This window comes from Accipiter gentilis, chromosome 26 (genome assembly GCF_929443795.1).
Source record: "Accipiter gentilis chromosome 26, bAccGen1.1, whole genome shotgun sequence".
Lineage (NCBI taxonomy): Eukaryota > Metazoa > Chordata > Aves > Accipitriformes > Accipitridae > Astur > Astur gentilis.
This window is the reverse complement of record NC_064905.1, coordinates 20466878-20481430: the sequence shown is the minus strand read 5'-3', so window position 1 is coordinate 20481430 and position 14553 is coordinate 20466878. Positions and strand designations below refer to the sequence as shown.

Genomic DNA, 14553 nt, shown 5'->3' with positions numbered 1-14553 from the left:
TTCCTTTCCTGTAGCTTCACAGTCATATTCTTTCATGTAAAATATTTGCAAAAGAACCCCCCACACTGCTTACTAAATATTATCTTCCACTGAATCAAGGCATTACAATAAGCCTAGTGGTGTGTGTTGCACAGTGTATGTGATCACCCAACTCTGAAGTAATTTCTATTGATGTCATCCACAGAAGGAACTACCAAACCCACTGCAAATCAGGTAATTCGGCTTAAAATATTCACAATTAAGTACTGTGGTGTTTTCTTCGATGATCTAGAGGCCAGACCAGCTGGGAAGAGAGTATCTTTGCACTTACTGGGAACACTGGCGTCATCTAACCGGTGCTGAGAATAAAGCAGTGCGTGCTTACGGTATCTGGCACTTGATCTGCCCAGGAGTATATCCCTACACGCACCAGCTCATACGATGAAAGGGACAGTCTCCAAAAAGGGTGTGAAAGGATGAGTCAGACCCAGCTATGCCAAGAAAACGTGAGCTAGGCTGCATATCAGAAATAACCCCCTGCTACCTGGTAGCAGCACCCAGACACGGAGCTGAAGGAACCCCACGCTCGAACTGAAGCAAGAGGTGGGTAAGTCTTTACACAGGTATTAAGTCATGTAAAAATTAAATCTCTTCTGAAAAGATCATTGACCTTTTAGATTGAGAGGAAGTTTGGTTGTTTGGGATGCACATAGAAATGAGGAGACATGAACTGTATATTTGGATTAAGAGGTATGGATAGCAGGAGAGAAAAAGGTAAAGGTTAACACAAGCCGTATTAATAATAAGAAAGGGTTCTTTGAATTAAAAATATATTTTCATCTTTTAAATTAAATCTGTTTTAGGGATGATGGGCAGTCAATGCCATACACTCGTATTAATAAATTTTCTACCATAATGTTAAAAGGAAAGGTGGAGTACACGCACTCTAGGACTGCATCTGGATTTCTAAACTTTTAGACTAAATCAGTTATATGTTTACAGCAAACAGCTTTCTCCTGAAGGGACAGAAGTGTTCTGGTAAACTGCAGCTGACACACATAATGAACAATTCCATTTCTTGAAGATTCAATAAACGATAAACTGAAGGGTAAAGTTCCCTGTTGCTGACAGCTGCCAGGTGAGAAACGGGATTTGTTTTTGCTAAAGACAGAGAAGAAATCGACAGGTTTTTATTCACTTGGATCTAAGCAAATATATGCTGACAAATTTAATGTTTGGGGTTTTTCTGTTGTTGTTGTTGTTGATAATCTTTGAGTATTATCTTGGTTAATTTTTTCCTGCAAGGTTTTAAAATGACTCTGCTGCTGACAGTAATGAGTTGCTGTGCGCAACAGAACTCACGGCTTTGACTGCAGGCTGATGCCTTGGACCTGTCATATTTAACATTGTCTTAAAATGAAACTATAGCCATTTCCACATAGGTAATCCCATTCCAGGCCTACACAAAGGACTACTTTTATACATACAATCAGGAAACACGAGCAAACATTAGAGTTTTCAAGAATTTTCCTCTCTCCATTGCCACGATGGAGCAGTCCTCCTCCTCCCTCCTTGCAAACCCCCAGCACCCAAAACTGCCAAGCAGATCCCTGCAGAGCCAGCGGAGAGCCAGAGACCTGCCAGCTCTGCTGCTGCCAATCCACAGCAAAGAAATATAACCCCACGACGACAGACAACTTTGAACCGTACTACGCTGCTATGAATGCAAAGTCCATGATAAATCTATTAAGTCCCATAAGGATCCATAAATGACTTGCCATGCTGTAAGTAACAGCAGACCATGGTCCAGCTACCTTGTGCACTAATTTATACTCCTATACAACATATTTGGTTTGTGTAAGTGTTAAACCTGCAACTAGAATGATTTAAAACTACATTAGAAAATACACTATGCTCTTTCCATTTCAGAACTACTAAAAATCATGTTTATGAAGTTATTGATCTCTAAGAAAGAAGGCAGTTATTTGGACAGTTCTCCAGCAAAGGCTGCTTTTGCACCAGTTTAAAAAAAAAAAACCACAAACAACCAAAACACCACTTTGAAACTCATAATATACCATGCTTGGAAGCTGACACTTCACCCTTTTACTCAAAATATTGCTGGACACCTGGAAGTTATTAGGTACAGTAATAATTTCTACTTTGCCTCCAGTCTACATTTTTCCTCTGGGTCACTCATGAAACATTTTTAATCCTATAAAAGAAACCTAATTCAAAAAGTATCGATTCAAGGTATCTTTTTGTCTTTCTGACTTCAAGCTCTCTCTCAGCTAGACTGGTTGCCTGCATAGCTCCGGCATACACGCAGCTGCGCAGCACGATCTCACACGTGCAAAACATTGCCATTACCTTTTTATTTTTACCACCCAAAAAAATTAACTTGGCTGAAATGTCACCCCTTAAACAAATACGTAGGTGACATTTCACAGTCACAGAAACATTTCAAAGAAGGGAAGCTTTAAAGGTAGGAGTCACAAAGAGGTCCTAAGTCAGTTCTCCTGTATTAACTGTGAATGAAAGGCAAAATATTGTCTGCTGGATGAATGGAAAACTCAGGTAGTTCTCAATCAACTGTAAATATTAAAATTCTCATATATCTCTTCACAGTCCAGGTATAAATTATGGCTACTTGGCCAAATTCCAGCTTAGTTAATTACAATCTCACATAAAATAATATCCTGTCTACTTTAATTGGAGTATGACATAATAGAAGATTTATAATAATCAGAAATTTCCTGAATAATAATTCATTTAAGGAACAATTTTATTACAGACTTCTATCTATTGGTGCAAGTTTTCACTAAAAACATAAGCTGTAACCACCACCACATTATATATTTGCAGTGATCTGTCTTAGGGTTTTATATGATTTGCATTACTGTAGCATCTGAGTATCTTCTATGTGAAATCAATAGCAATATCAAAGCCCATAACTGGATAATGAAGTTTCTAAAATGACAATAGAGCTGAAATCCCCTTCTCTTACACTTTTATTCCCCTATGCTGTCATTTTAATTTCAGGGTTCTGCTTGTATGGGTGTTTTGTTGTTTTTGTTGGTTTTTTTTTTTTTTTTTTTTTTTACAACCACGCAAACACTTGTAAAAACTTGCAGAATCTGACATCAGATCTGAGGCCTGGAACAAGTTGGGATTTTTTGTCACGGAGCTTTTTACAAGTGGATCAAATCCTTACAACAGCAACCAAATCATTGCTGAAGCCACCGAGCCTGAGAACAGAGGGTGATGGAGAAAGAGTTTAATGGAAGGAGGAGAACAAATATTGACGACAATACTGGAAATCAGTTCACAGTATCAAAATCAATCGTGCAAGAGGTTACCTGGCACCACTGCCTGGGATAGCTGCTTGGTGGCCATGGGTGCCTTCCCATCTATTGGTAAAGGCGAGCACCGCAGCCCTGAGTTTCATTTTAGATGTACGCTGGCTGTACATTAGAAAAGCTCCGCTAACTCTAATAGCGTTACCAGCTCCACTGATGTTACACGTCCCTTTGCATTTAAACACGTCAAAACAGCATCACTGCCACCAGTGGCAACTGATGCTCTTCGGGCTCGAGGCCACAGGGACGGATGCCAGCCTCGCCGCAGGGGCAGAGCCTGCCCGGAGCATCCGAGCCCTTGACGTCCACTCCGCTGCTGGGCTGCATATAATACATCTAACACACAAAACCGTGGCTCCGAGCTAAAATTCCAATGCACGTAAAGTTATTATAATTCAATATACCCGGTGAAGAGGCACCCAACGCTCTCGGGCGGTTTGGTTCCCTGCTGTGCTCGGCACCGCGCACGGCGTTCAGCCGCAACTATGCATAAGCCACAAGCTGGGTAATAAAACCCCAGGATTTGGGTGGCCTCTACAAATAAATGCAACTCGGAAGAAGTTGCTGGCCCAGACAGTAACGTAACTGCTACAGAAAGCTGAAACGAAAGCTCAATGACAGCAGGCAGTGGCACAGAGCATGCTGGGAGTGGCACGTCTCCCACCCCAGACACACATCCTCCCCTTTTATTTAATGCTGGGAAAATAAATTTTATTGTAGCAAGAAGCTTAGATAATTTCTTTACTGAGGTTAGATGCTTCTTTGACTACACTGACTGCTACCTCCAGCAATAATGCCTTAAATCTCCCTGGGCAGGGTTTGATGGCACAGTAATAAAAATGTCTGTGCCCTGTTTATACCTCAGCTGCTTCTGCAACAGCGGTGATGAACAACACGATTGATTTCTCCTAGTATGAAAACACCCTCGCCTGTCATCCCTGTTTGCTCTTGGTTTCTCTCCTCCTGTCTATTGCCAAAAAAGCAGACTCAAAGTTTTCCAGGTATGGCTGGCATCTTCCAGCGGGTTTGCGCATCAGCTACCGTACCATCAGATACCTCTGCGATGCTTTTTGCATTTTTGCCCGCCTAAGGGCGTTCAGACCACGGCTCTCCAGTAAAGAAACCTGAACATCATTTCTCCATCTTGATTACACAGCTTAAATGCCCATCTCATTTACATCAAGTGAGACAAGGGGATTCTGGCCCACAGGGAGCAGAGAGCCCTAATTTCATTTCATTTAGCCTGCAGTCACAGGACTTCTTTTTCTGTTGAATTATTACTGGATAGCATTAAGATGTATGGCCTGCCAAATATGTTTAAATGACTTTTTGGTCCCCATCATCCCCGGGAGAAAGCTAACAAGATCTGTCCAATCTATCTAAATAGAGATGGGAGGGAGCTGGGAGGAGACAGTAGTATTTAATGAAGCGGTAAAGAACTGAGGCTTTCAAAAGAGATGATAGACCCTAAATAAATAAATATAAAAGGCTAACAATGGCATGCCTAATTATATCTTCACTGTATGCCTGTTCAAAACAGTTGTATGTATCTATTCTCTCTGGTTTCCAGGCAGGCAGAAGCAATCCCTAAGTGACGCAGTCCTCTGACTGAAGCAACAGCAAAAATTTATTAAAAATAGAAAAATCCGCAAACAAAGCTGCATAGGTCCCTAGGCCACTTGTTATCTGCCATCAGAGCAGAACGGTTCATCTAGGATGTGTGATGGATGATCTGGCAAAAGAAATCCCACCTCAGCCTCAGGACATGTCAACACACCCTGCAGGTTTTCACCATCCCCTTAGCTCAGATGCCCAAACACAACCAGGAAGTATTTATCTTATTTTTGGTAAAATATATACTTTACGTAATGAGTAAGGGCCACAAAACCTAGGTGGGAAAGCTGCTATGTTTTTTGAAGGGATAATGGGCAAAGGGCAACAAAAGATAGAGGAAATACTAATTCCTTAACGTCTACTGTTGCTGGAATTCCTAGAAGTACTGTAATTAAGAAAGAATAAGGAAAACATTCTTCGATTTTGATGTTAGACAGTGCTTCAGACAGTCTACATACCCACTGTACGCATTCTTTACCAAAACATGGGCAGACACCCGATCTTTAGAAAAGGTAAGCATGTGCAAAATGGATACCTGAAAACAGAAAACCAGAGAGGTGTTTTACCTGAAATCACTCAAAATGACTGTTTTTAGGAGGGGAAATAGCTTGACTTCAAGCTGCCGGAATACCTGTACTCGATTATTCAAGTGTCACATTAACCAAAAAAACCCAATGAAATAAGAACTCAATTATAATAATTTCAACTAGTTATGGCAGTCAGACGAAATCTATCTGAAAGGTTCAGGGAACCAGATTTCCAACTTTCCGTTTTTTCTTTCTTTTCTGCATGAGATGATGCAGAAGTTATGAATGTATTGTCACACAGCACAAGCAGTGAAGAAATTTAGATGACTCAAAAATTTCTGTTGACTTCCAAGAACACCAGATAGCATCTGATTGCAATATATAGTTTATCTTAATACAACAATACCCAAAGTCAACTGTTTTTCCCAAGTCCAAGTATTCTGTACTCCATACGAACATACCAGGGCACAGTTGTTGCCCCCAGGATCCCATGGTGTGAAAGATCTTGCCATGTTATGACATGCACCAATTTAACATACCTCTGTTTTCATTTTTCTACTGCTATCTTTGAGGAAAGAAAAATATGGAAAACAGCGCTGGAAAAAGAAAATAATCTGAATTGTATTTTTATGCAAATGAAGTAAAGATAAACTCTATGTCCTCTCTTAACGTATTTCTACTTGCCCATAGATGCAATAAAAAGCAGCCTACTGAAAGCTTTTCATCCCTCCAAGAAAAGAATAGTCTAAAAGAAAAATGACTACTCTAACCAATTCTAAGCAGTCAATTTGTTAAGCAACCATGCAAGTTACTTCTGCTTGGAGCAACAGAACAATATCAACAAGAGCTGCAAACTGCCACGTGAGCTGCATCAGGATTAATTATTTTATATGACGATGTCTGGAAGTAAGGAGAGCAAAAGAATGAAATGGAATTTTATCTGTTTTCAGCCAGCAAGGAAGCCGTTTAGGCTATTGGCTTCTGTAAGTGAACAGACAGCTTAAAGGCAGATCAATCAAGCTGCTTCCTACCTTGCCGTACACTGATTTAACCTCTTTGAATCTGAATGCTCAATGATGAGCAAAGCAGAGACGAATGGCTTGAAATGGAGTTGTGGCGAGACATGCTTTAACCAGGTTGGGTGAATTGCTTGAACCGTTATTTTTGAAAATCTTTCATGAAATAAGAACAGATGAGCAGCAGATATCCCATGATTAACTAGCATGTCCTGCCAACAAAAGTAAAACATGGCTCATAGCAAAGTCATTCTGCTGTTACTGTTATTACAAATACAGACAGTAAGAAGGAAACTTAACAAAAAACACCTGAGCATCTGCTTATGCTTACGAAGGAGCATCTCCATCAGCACTGGAACCGAAGCAGGTTGTTTTGGCGTATTTAAAACTTTTGCCTCTCGTCAAACTAGTAGATAGGTCCAGCAGTTGTGGGGGAGGTGGGAAGGGGAGATGAAGCAAATAGATACTTGTCAAATGCATGAAAATAATCAATATTGAAATACTGCCATCAGACCCCAGACTGAACCTTTCCAGACAGCCCGGCAAGTTTGAGACGAGGGTTCCTCCCTGTTCTCCTAGAGGAGAGCTTGCTCAGAAAAAAAAAATCTTTTCCTATGTTCTTATTTGCTGTTTCTAGCCAGGTATTACGATGGAAACCACCCATTGTTTGTACTGCCCTGACAAGGCTAGTGATGTAAAGGAACACCGCTGCTTTTTTAAAAATCCCCTACAAGGGAACTGACAGGTGGTTCACTTCTATAAATTCAGGTTCACTGATTTAAGGACATAGCCTTGGAGCACAGATGCTACTGCATTCTCTTTCTTACTGTTTTCTACAAGAGATGTTATTCTTCTGGGAGATAGTCAGGCTGGACAGTCCCATATTCTGCAGGGCAGAGTTACTCAATTCAGCCTCAGAGGTTTTTTTCAAGAATCCTTCCTTCATCTTCTCCTGCCACTGTTACAGTAGATTTAGCTGCAGAAGAGGCTAATACAGCTGTTCCCAGATAGCCACAAATATTACCCTGCAACAGCTGGGGGGGGGAACCAGTTAACACTTTAGTGGCTGCTGCCAGCAGTGCCCAGAGCAGGTCTCATCTGTGTGGTATAGCTCTGGTCCAACATTACTCCTGGTCAGTTTTGGAAACCAGGATCTGCCTCTCTGCCTTCCTCCGCACAGCCATCCTCTCACCGCTCCCATCCCTGTCCTGCTGGCTCCCCTGGCTCCCCCTGCCCATTCCTGCAGGTGATCTCCGCAGGCAGCAGCCCCCCCCCGTCCCCCTCAACTTTCCTAATCGGAGAGACGTGCCCTCACTCTTGGCGTCCACCATCCAGGACTAAACATTCCTTATCATCCTGCATGCTCAGGAAGATGGTAATAAACTTCATCTGTCCCCCCAACAGCATCAGAGCTGCTGCATACCCAGTACACACTGAACAGCTTATTTTTTTCCGTGAGAATCAAACAGTATCTTCTCTTGGAAAAACTTTCATGGTCCAAGGGTCCTCTAACTTTTCTGATCACAATTAGGTGATGTTTAGACACTGCAATGAAATAGTGGCATTTAAATCATAGGAAAATCTGGCACCTCTGTCCTATAGTTTCTTTCTGGCGAAAGGGGGGCTTTGAGAGAAACCACCGACAGCAAACGCATCGCTTTTAAAAATCCAGAGCATGATTCTTTACCGGCTTTGTAAATCACTCCTGAACATTACAGTCGTCTTGGCTTTAAAGTTACTCCAGTCCTTGTGTGTGATACACAAGGGTGGCTGTCTCAGACTGCTCTTGTTACACTTCAGAGAAAGATAAATAGTGGCTGGTGGCAGCGATTCCCCTGGACCCCCGGCTGACACAACAAGCGCATCAGGTGGTGACGAGCGAGCGGCGATGGCAAGGTCAAGTTCTGGGGAAAAGTCACTCTGAGCCACGTTGAAAATGAAGGTAAAGTTTTCTTCATAAGTTTCCATTTGAACTAGAAGGCAGTTAGGCTTTTTCTAAGAGGGGGGAAAAAAATTAAAAATGTGATGTTCAGCATGAAAACCCTTTGCAGCAGCGAGCAGCATGTAATGTCATTGTAAATGGGATTTGTGTTTGCAAGGGCCACGGCCGGCACTGACGACCTCCTGTCGCACAAGGAGCTCCTTGAGGGAGGCAGGGAAGCACTGCCGTGGTCAGCACGAAGTTTTGGGATCTTCAGGCACTGGCCCGGCTGCAACTCTAACGAGAGGGGTCCTAACAGCCATCCATTTGGTCCAGGCTGCAGGAAAGGGGTCTTAAAAGACAGAAAGTATATAGAAAAGTGCACCTCCAGAGGGTGGAAAAAGCAAAAAGTTGAACGCTATTAAAAAACCCTACACGACAAACACTTCTCCAAAAACTGACAGCTTCAGTAAGACCGACGTGGCACCCAAACCCTTCTCCTCGGCCAGCGCCTGCTCTGCCGTCCTGCGACAGAGAGAGAAGCACAGGGGGAAGCCTGAATCCCACTTAACGGAGACTTCGACTACTCACAACTTCAGGTAAGTGTTAGACTCCCTTGAAGTGCAAACCTTGTGCAAGTAGCTATGACAGAGAGGTCATCAGTCCCTTTGCTGCATGTAGTAAAGCAAAATTTGGAAAAAAGTGTTCACAAAAAGATGAAGACCAATGAATTTCTGGGGTAGTGTAATAAAAGATCCCCCGTCATAATTCACACATAATTTTAGAAATTAAATCTTAATAATAGAAAGAAATTGCAAGAAAGTTACCCATGTAGGTCTTGCTATTTCTAGCAGTTCTTCAAACTCATTTTGATGTGTTTGCTCTACAAACTCAGACTCTAACCAATTTCTTCAGATGATGGCTAAAATCCAAGGAAATTTCCTGTCATTTTGATTGAACTAAACCCCTGTGATCTGACGAGATTGTGATGTTGACATTGTAACATTGTTCAAGCATACCAAATCGTGAATATTTTTTCTAATATATGGATGATTCTCTGCTTCGCCTTGTAGAGGACACATACTCTGCCAGGAAACACCACTCCCACAGCTACAGCTCACGCCAACGAATACTCTGATAAGCAAGACCCCGTTACTCGGCAGGGGCATTTCCACGTGGCTACCACCAGCCTCCAGCCCGCACTGGACACACTACCGGTGTGATGAGCAATTATAAGCAGATCACATCATGCAAAATCTAGGTGTAGTTCTTGATTTCCTGCCCACCAAGTTGAGAGAAAAGAAACTCCTGAAGTGGTATCATGTTGTCCATTCATCGGAGCATGGATGCTTCCATCAGCATCCCTTTTTGGAAACCGGCAGAGCTTGTGACACCTAATTCACTCTGACAGAGTCACACCATTATTTCCATATGTCCATCTGCTATAACATAAGGAACTAATCCTGATGTGGACATGTCCAAGAAGTTTGTAGCACAGGAATGAGTGAACTTGCAACCTGTTTCATGTATAGTACCAATGCATTTCCTTCTGCTCTGGAGAAGACAGGGACATTGGAGACTGCCCACAACCAGCGGAGGTGGAGGACATGGCAAGTCCTGCAACAGATATGGCTCAGAAGAGTTTAAATGGTGAAGAAATGGTTTCTTTCTTACCCTGGTTTGAAAGAGATCTGTGAGATAAGAGACTTAAATTACCCTTGAACTTTCCAGATTTTCAGTGTCTGGGAATTGAAGAGAGATGCTGTAGTCCCCGAGAGCTGAGACCCACCTGCTATTGACACAGCATAACTTCTAAGCATGAAAAGAACTCTTCAAAACATCTCTTAGACACTGATAGTCAAATTTTTCAAGAGTTATGCAAGGAGCAAGCTTAGAAATCCCTTAATTTGCCAAAATGGGAATTGTTCACGTTCCTCTTGCGCCTTCATTTGAAAACCTTTCCCTTCATTTGTGACAGAGTAAAAAGAGGCAGGTATGAAAAAACCCCAAACCCTAAGCTAATTGAGAAGAGAAAGCCAGCCAAGCAAAGCGTTGGGGTGGAGGGGTAGGTCAGAGCTGCCTGCGCAGGCAGCCGCGGGCAGGCACCTTCCGCACCAGCGTGCGGGGCCGCTGCAAACCCGAGGGGCAGCAGCAGAGCAGCCGTACGTGATGAAATGGCATGTGGGCTCCTTGTTATTGTACTTTATTAGCCTGCTGGAGGCAGGGAGGGATAAAAAAAAAAAAAAAAAAAGAAAGAAATTAGCAGTCTCTGTTACTCCTCATGCTGTTTTCTCTCCAGGGCTGTCACTGGTTTATTTATTTATTTATAAGGCAGGCTCCTGCAATGAGAGATGTCTTGGTGATTTTATGGAGTGGGCAGAAGAAATGGATCGAAAGGAGGTTTCTCAGCACCTGAGACCGCAAATATTTATAGATAGGTGTGTTGTGACACAGGAGCAATTCTGCTTAAAGTAAAAAGCTTTTTAAAAATTATTAAAGTTACAGGTGGATGCGAGGGCAATTAAGATAGCCAGAGGTCATACCAGCTTAAACTTGGAAGAGGCAAAGACCATCAGAGTATGCAGAATTTGCATTTCATATACAAACTTGATACAAGAGATAGTAGATTCACAAGAAGTAACATACTTCAAAGTCAGCCTCTGCTGGGTTTGCTGGAGACTGAGCTCTGGGCATGTCAGCTGGGTGCAGCAGCACAGCCCTCGCGTCATCTGGGGCTCACCCGGGCTCCCGACAGCAAAACCACCCAGACTAATTAAATAACACTTCAGCACAGCAAAATCATCTTGCTTAGTTCGACTGATTATTAGGTAATTCTTCACAAGATAACTGTAAGAGAAACAGCGAGGCTCAGATACCACTTCTACTATCTCGATACAGCTGTTACAGCACCTCTAACATTTATTCGGCTACTTGCAGAGCCCAGCACCAGTCATCCCCACCGCACTGAACCAAATCTGTTATTTCAAGCGACTTAAAATGGTTTTCACCTGACAATTTTTGAAGTTGGAATTTGAAATTAGCTGGGCCTCTCAATCCAGCTCCTATGGGGCATTGTCCACAAAAACTAATAACAACAGCAGCAGCAATAATAACTATAGGAAACCAAACATCCCCACAAGCAGTATAACTGCTTCATCAGATAGTTCAACCTCTTCTATGAGCAACTTGTATCCAATCCTCAGAGTAAATTACCCAGTGCGCTGACAAGAGACACAATGAAATTGCTTTGCCACTGGCCCTGCTGGTTTCTTCAGAGTTTCTTTTATTATAGGAAATTAGTGGATCAATTAACACTTATTGAAGTACTTTTTGTTTCATGGGCAGAAGAACGCTTGCAAAGCCTGATGGAAGATCTACAACTTAGAAAGTTGCCACATGGGAGAATTAAGGTGATGGCTCAGCACGATGCGGTCCCAAGTCCCCCAGCTTTCCTTTTCCCTTCCCAGTTCCTTTCTCCTTAAAGGAAATTACACCTGCCAAGTCTTCCCTTGCCTAATGTTTAACAAAAGGAAAGCTGATCAATGATCGCTCGGAGCTGCTGGTCTTCTCTCCCAGGAGCCAGAAGAATGAAGCTAACCTGCCACTCTTTTTTTTTTATTTTTAAAGCTGTTGGACGCATGATGCCTATTGCAGGGAAAATCTTTTATTCCCCAACGTCCTCTGTTAAAGAGCTCTTACAAAAAAGGAATCCAACAGTTCATTACTTCTATCTGCTCAACACACTTTTGACATAATTGTATTAGTACCTCACTGCAGGGCTTGAAAAGTGAAATCTGAAAAGCTGCTTTTTGCCATTGGTTTATTTATTTGCTGAAGCCCTGTTTATGCACTAGAATACAAACCATATTATTTGCAGTTCATATAATTTGTTTAATGCATTACGTTCAAGAGGCCACCTGTGCTAATGCGTCAAAGGAGTAAGTGGGTTACTCTCACTCTATTTAAGAAAGGAGAAAACTATTTTCTGAGCCGAGTCCCTCCCGTCGACGCACTTGCTTTCACCAAATTAAAGTCAGCGATGGTGCAGGGTAAGGGAAATGGTGAAGGGGAGAGCAGGAGACGACACCAGCGGCACTCACCTGGATGGCAGCAGCCGAGTTTGTTCTTTTGGGTCTCAAGCATCTCTCTCCTTCATGGGAGCCCGATAACGTTGGAGGGATGTGATGCTCTCCGGAGGAGTCAGCGCGTTAGCAGCCCCCCCAGCACCCACAGGTTTGTATTTCTGCCGTGTCGGTGTTTCGCTGTTGCCACGAAACTCCCATCTGGCAAAGAAAATGCGTTTCCACTCTCTTTGAAAGCTATTTGACTTGGTGGGTGTCCACATAGCACTGCAAGATGAATGCATGCTATGTCCATTATAAATTGCTTTCATCTTCCATTCCGCTATAGTCGTTGGATGTCGATGTATTAGTTACGACCCACAGCGCCTGTTCATCACATTACACTGAAGTATTCAATAAATACCAATTAACACATTGGAGTCTTTCCATGAATGTATCTTGCCTGACTTGGAGTGGTGAATGGGTTCATAAAAACACATCTTAAAACAAAATAAGGGGGATAATAGCAGTTCTGCGACAAATTCAGACTCATATTACATCTCATATTTTAGCAGATGATTGGTTAGTAAATTGCATTAAAAGCAAAACTCTTATCAGCCCTGCTAGAGGATGCATTACACCTTGCAGCAGACTCCAAACCACTCTACCCAGGAGAGACACACGTATTTTTTGTGGTTTATATTGCACTGAATATATACTAATGGTGAACCCCCCCCCCCAATAGTTAGCGTTAAAATAAGTGGAGATATGCTCTCTATAACAGTCAGAACATGTGTCCATTTTATACCTTCTTAAGTCTGTAAATTACCATATGGGCTTGCCTTAGGGGCTGGAGGCGATTTTGGTGGCTACCACAGTGTTACATGAATTAAAGACAGCCAGCGTAGACTTTTATGCCGTTTGCTGCAGGAGAATATGGCACAGAGCTCTTTTTGTTGCTACAATAAACTGCAGTCCCCTGAAGAGAAAGGACTGAAGGCAACAGCCTCTGATATCAGTAATGACCAAATGCAACCAGATGTTATCACTACTTCTGAAACAACTTTGCCTCCAGGTCCTACAGGAGTATAAACCCCATCTAAGTGATGCTTGCACATCAGCTACAGATGTCAGGACTGCCGTGCTCGTTTGGGGTTTTGGGGTAGAAAAAGGAGTTTTGGTTCCATCTAGTTTGGTCTGTTCATGAAGCTGGGTTGCTCTGCTGCAGGAAGCCCTGCAGGACGGGAAGGTCCATGCCTCCCACCCCAGCCAAGACATCCTCAACAGGCTACCACAGTCTTTCGCTGTAGGACTAGCATATTAAAGAAAAACACATTAGCATTCCTAAGAATAATAAAGAAATGAGATCCCTGTCCTGCCAATCAGGCCCTGCTGGATGGTTCATTTTTAACTTCATTGCTGTAAACTGCAGGAAATTGTAACTTTACACGTGGACTTGTACCCACAAATGCGTAGTCATCCTTTAGAGGAACGCTCTCCCGGGCACGTAACCCACCCGGTCTTTGGAAAGACGCTGAGTAGCAGGCAACGCAGCATCTCATTCTCCAGCTTCACCATATAAGCATTCGCAAATGCTTTTCCTCCAGCTCCCAATTTTATTAAGGGCATTCAAGAGGGCTGTGCTAATGGAGATAGGTTAGACACCCAGAGCAATATTAAGCCTGGACCAGCTGTAATAGTGCTGCATTTCCTCTCGTCGGATTGCCGAGGGCTCCGTACACAGCTCCTGAATTTTCATGGCAGAAATGATTCCCCCACCAGCAATGGGTTCCTTAGATCAATAGCCTTTTGGAGGTGAGCAGAATATAAAAGGGAGACATTTGTGCAGCAAAATTTTTATGAGTCTAACTGTAAGAGCTATCAAATAATAGCTGTGAGAACGTATATTAAAAATATGCATATAGTGCCTTCGCTGTAAAAACAAACAGTGCAGTGGCACTGCCTGAAATTGGCCGATACAGTGTCATGCTGGCAATGGCTCTTGTGTTTTCACAGACCAGGGTCAAACTAAACTTTCTCTTTTTTTTTGCTTCCACATGTAAACAGCAGGACAGC

General features: G+C 42.7%; 1 protein-coding gene across 1 annotated transcript in view; it reads right to left on the bottom strand.

Annotated features, from left to right (window-relative positions):
- The window catches only part of FSTL4 (follistatin like 4), a 239830-nt gene that overhangs the window by 81668 nt on the left and 143609 nt on the right, over positions 1-14553 (bottom strand). The window lies entirely within an intron of this gene.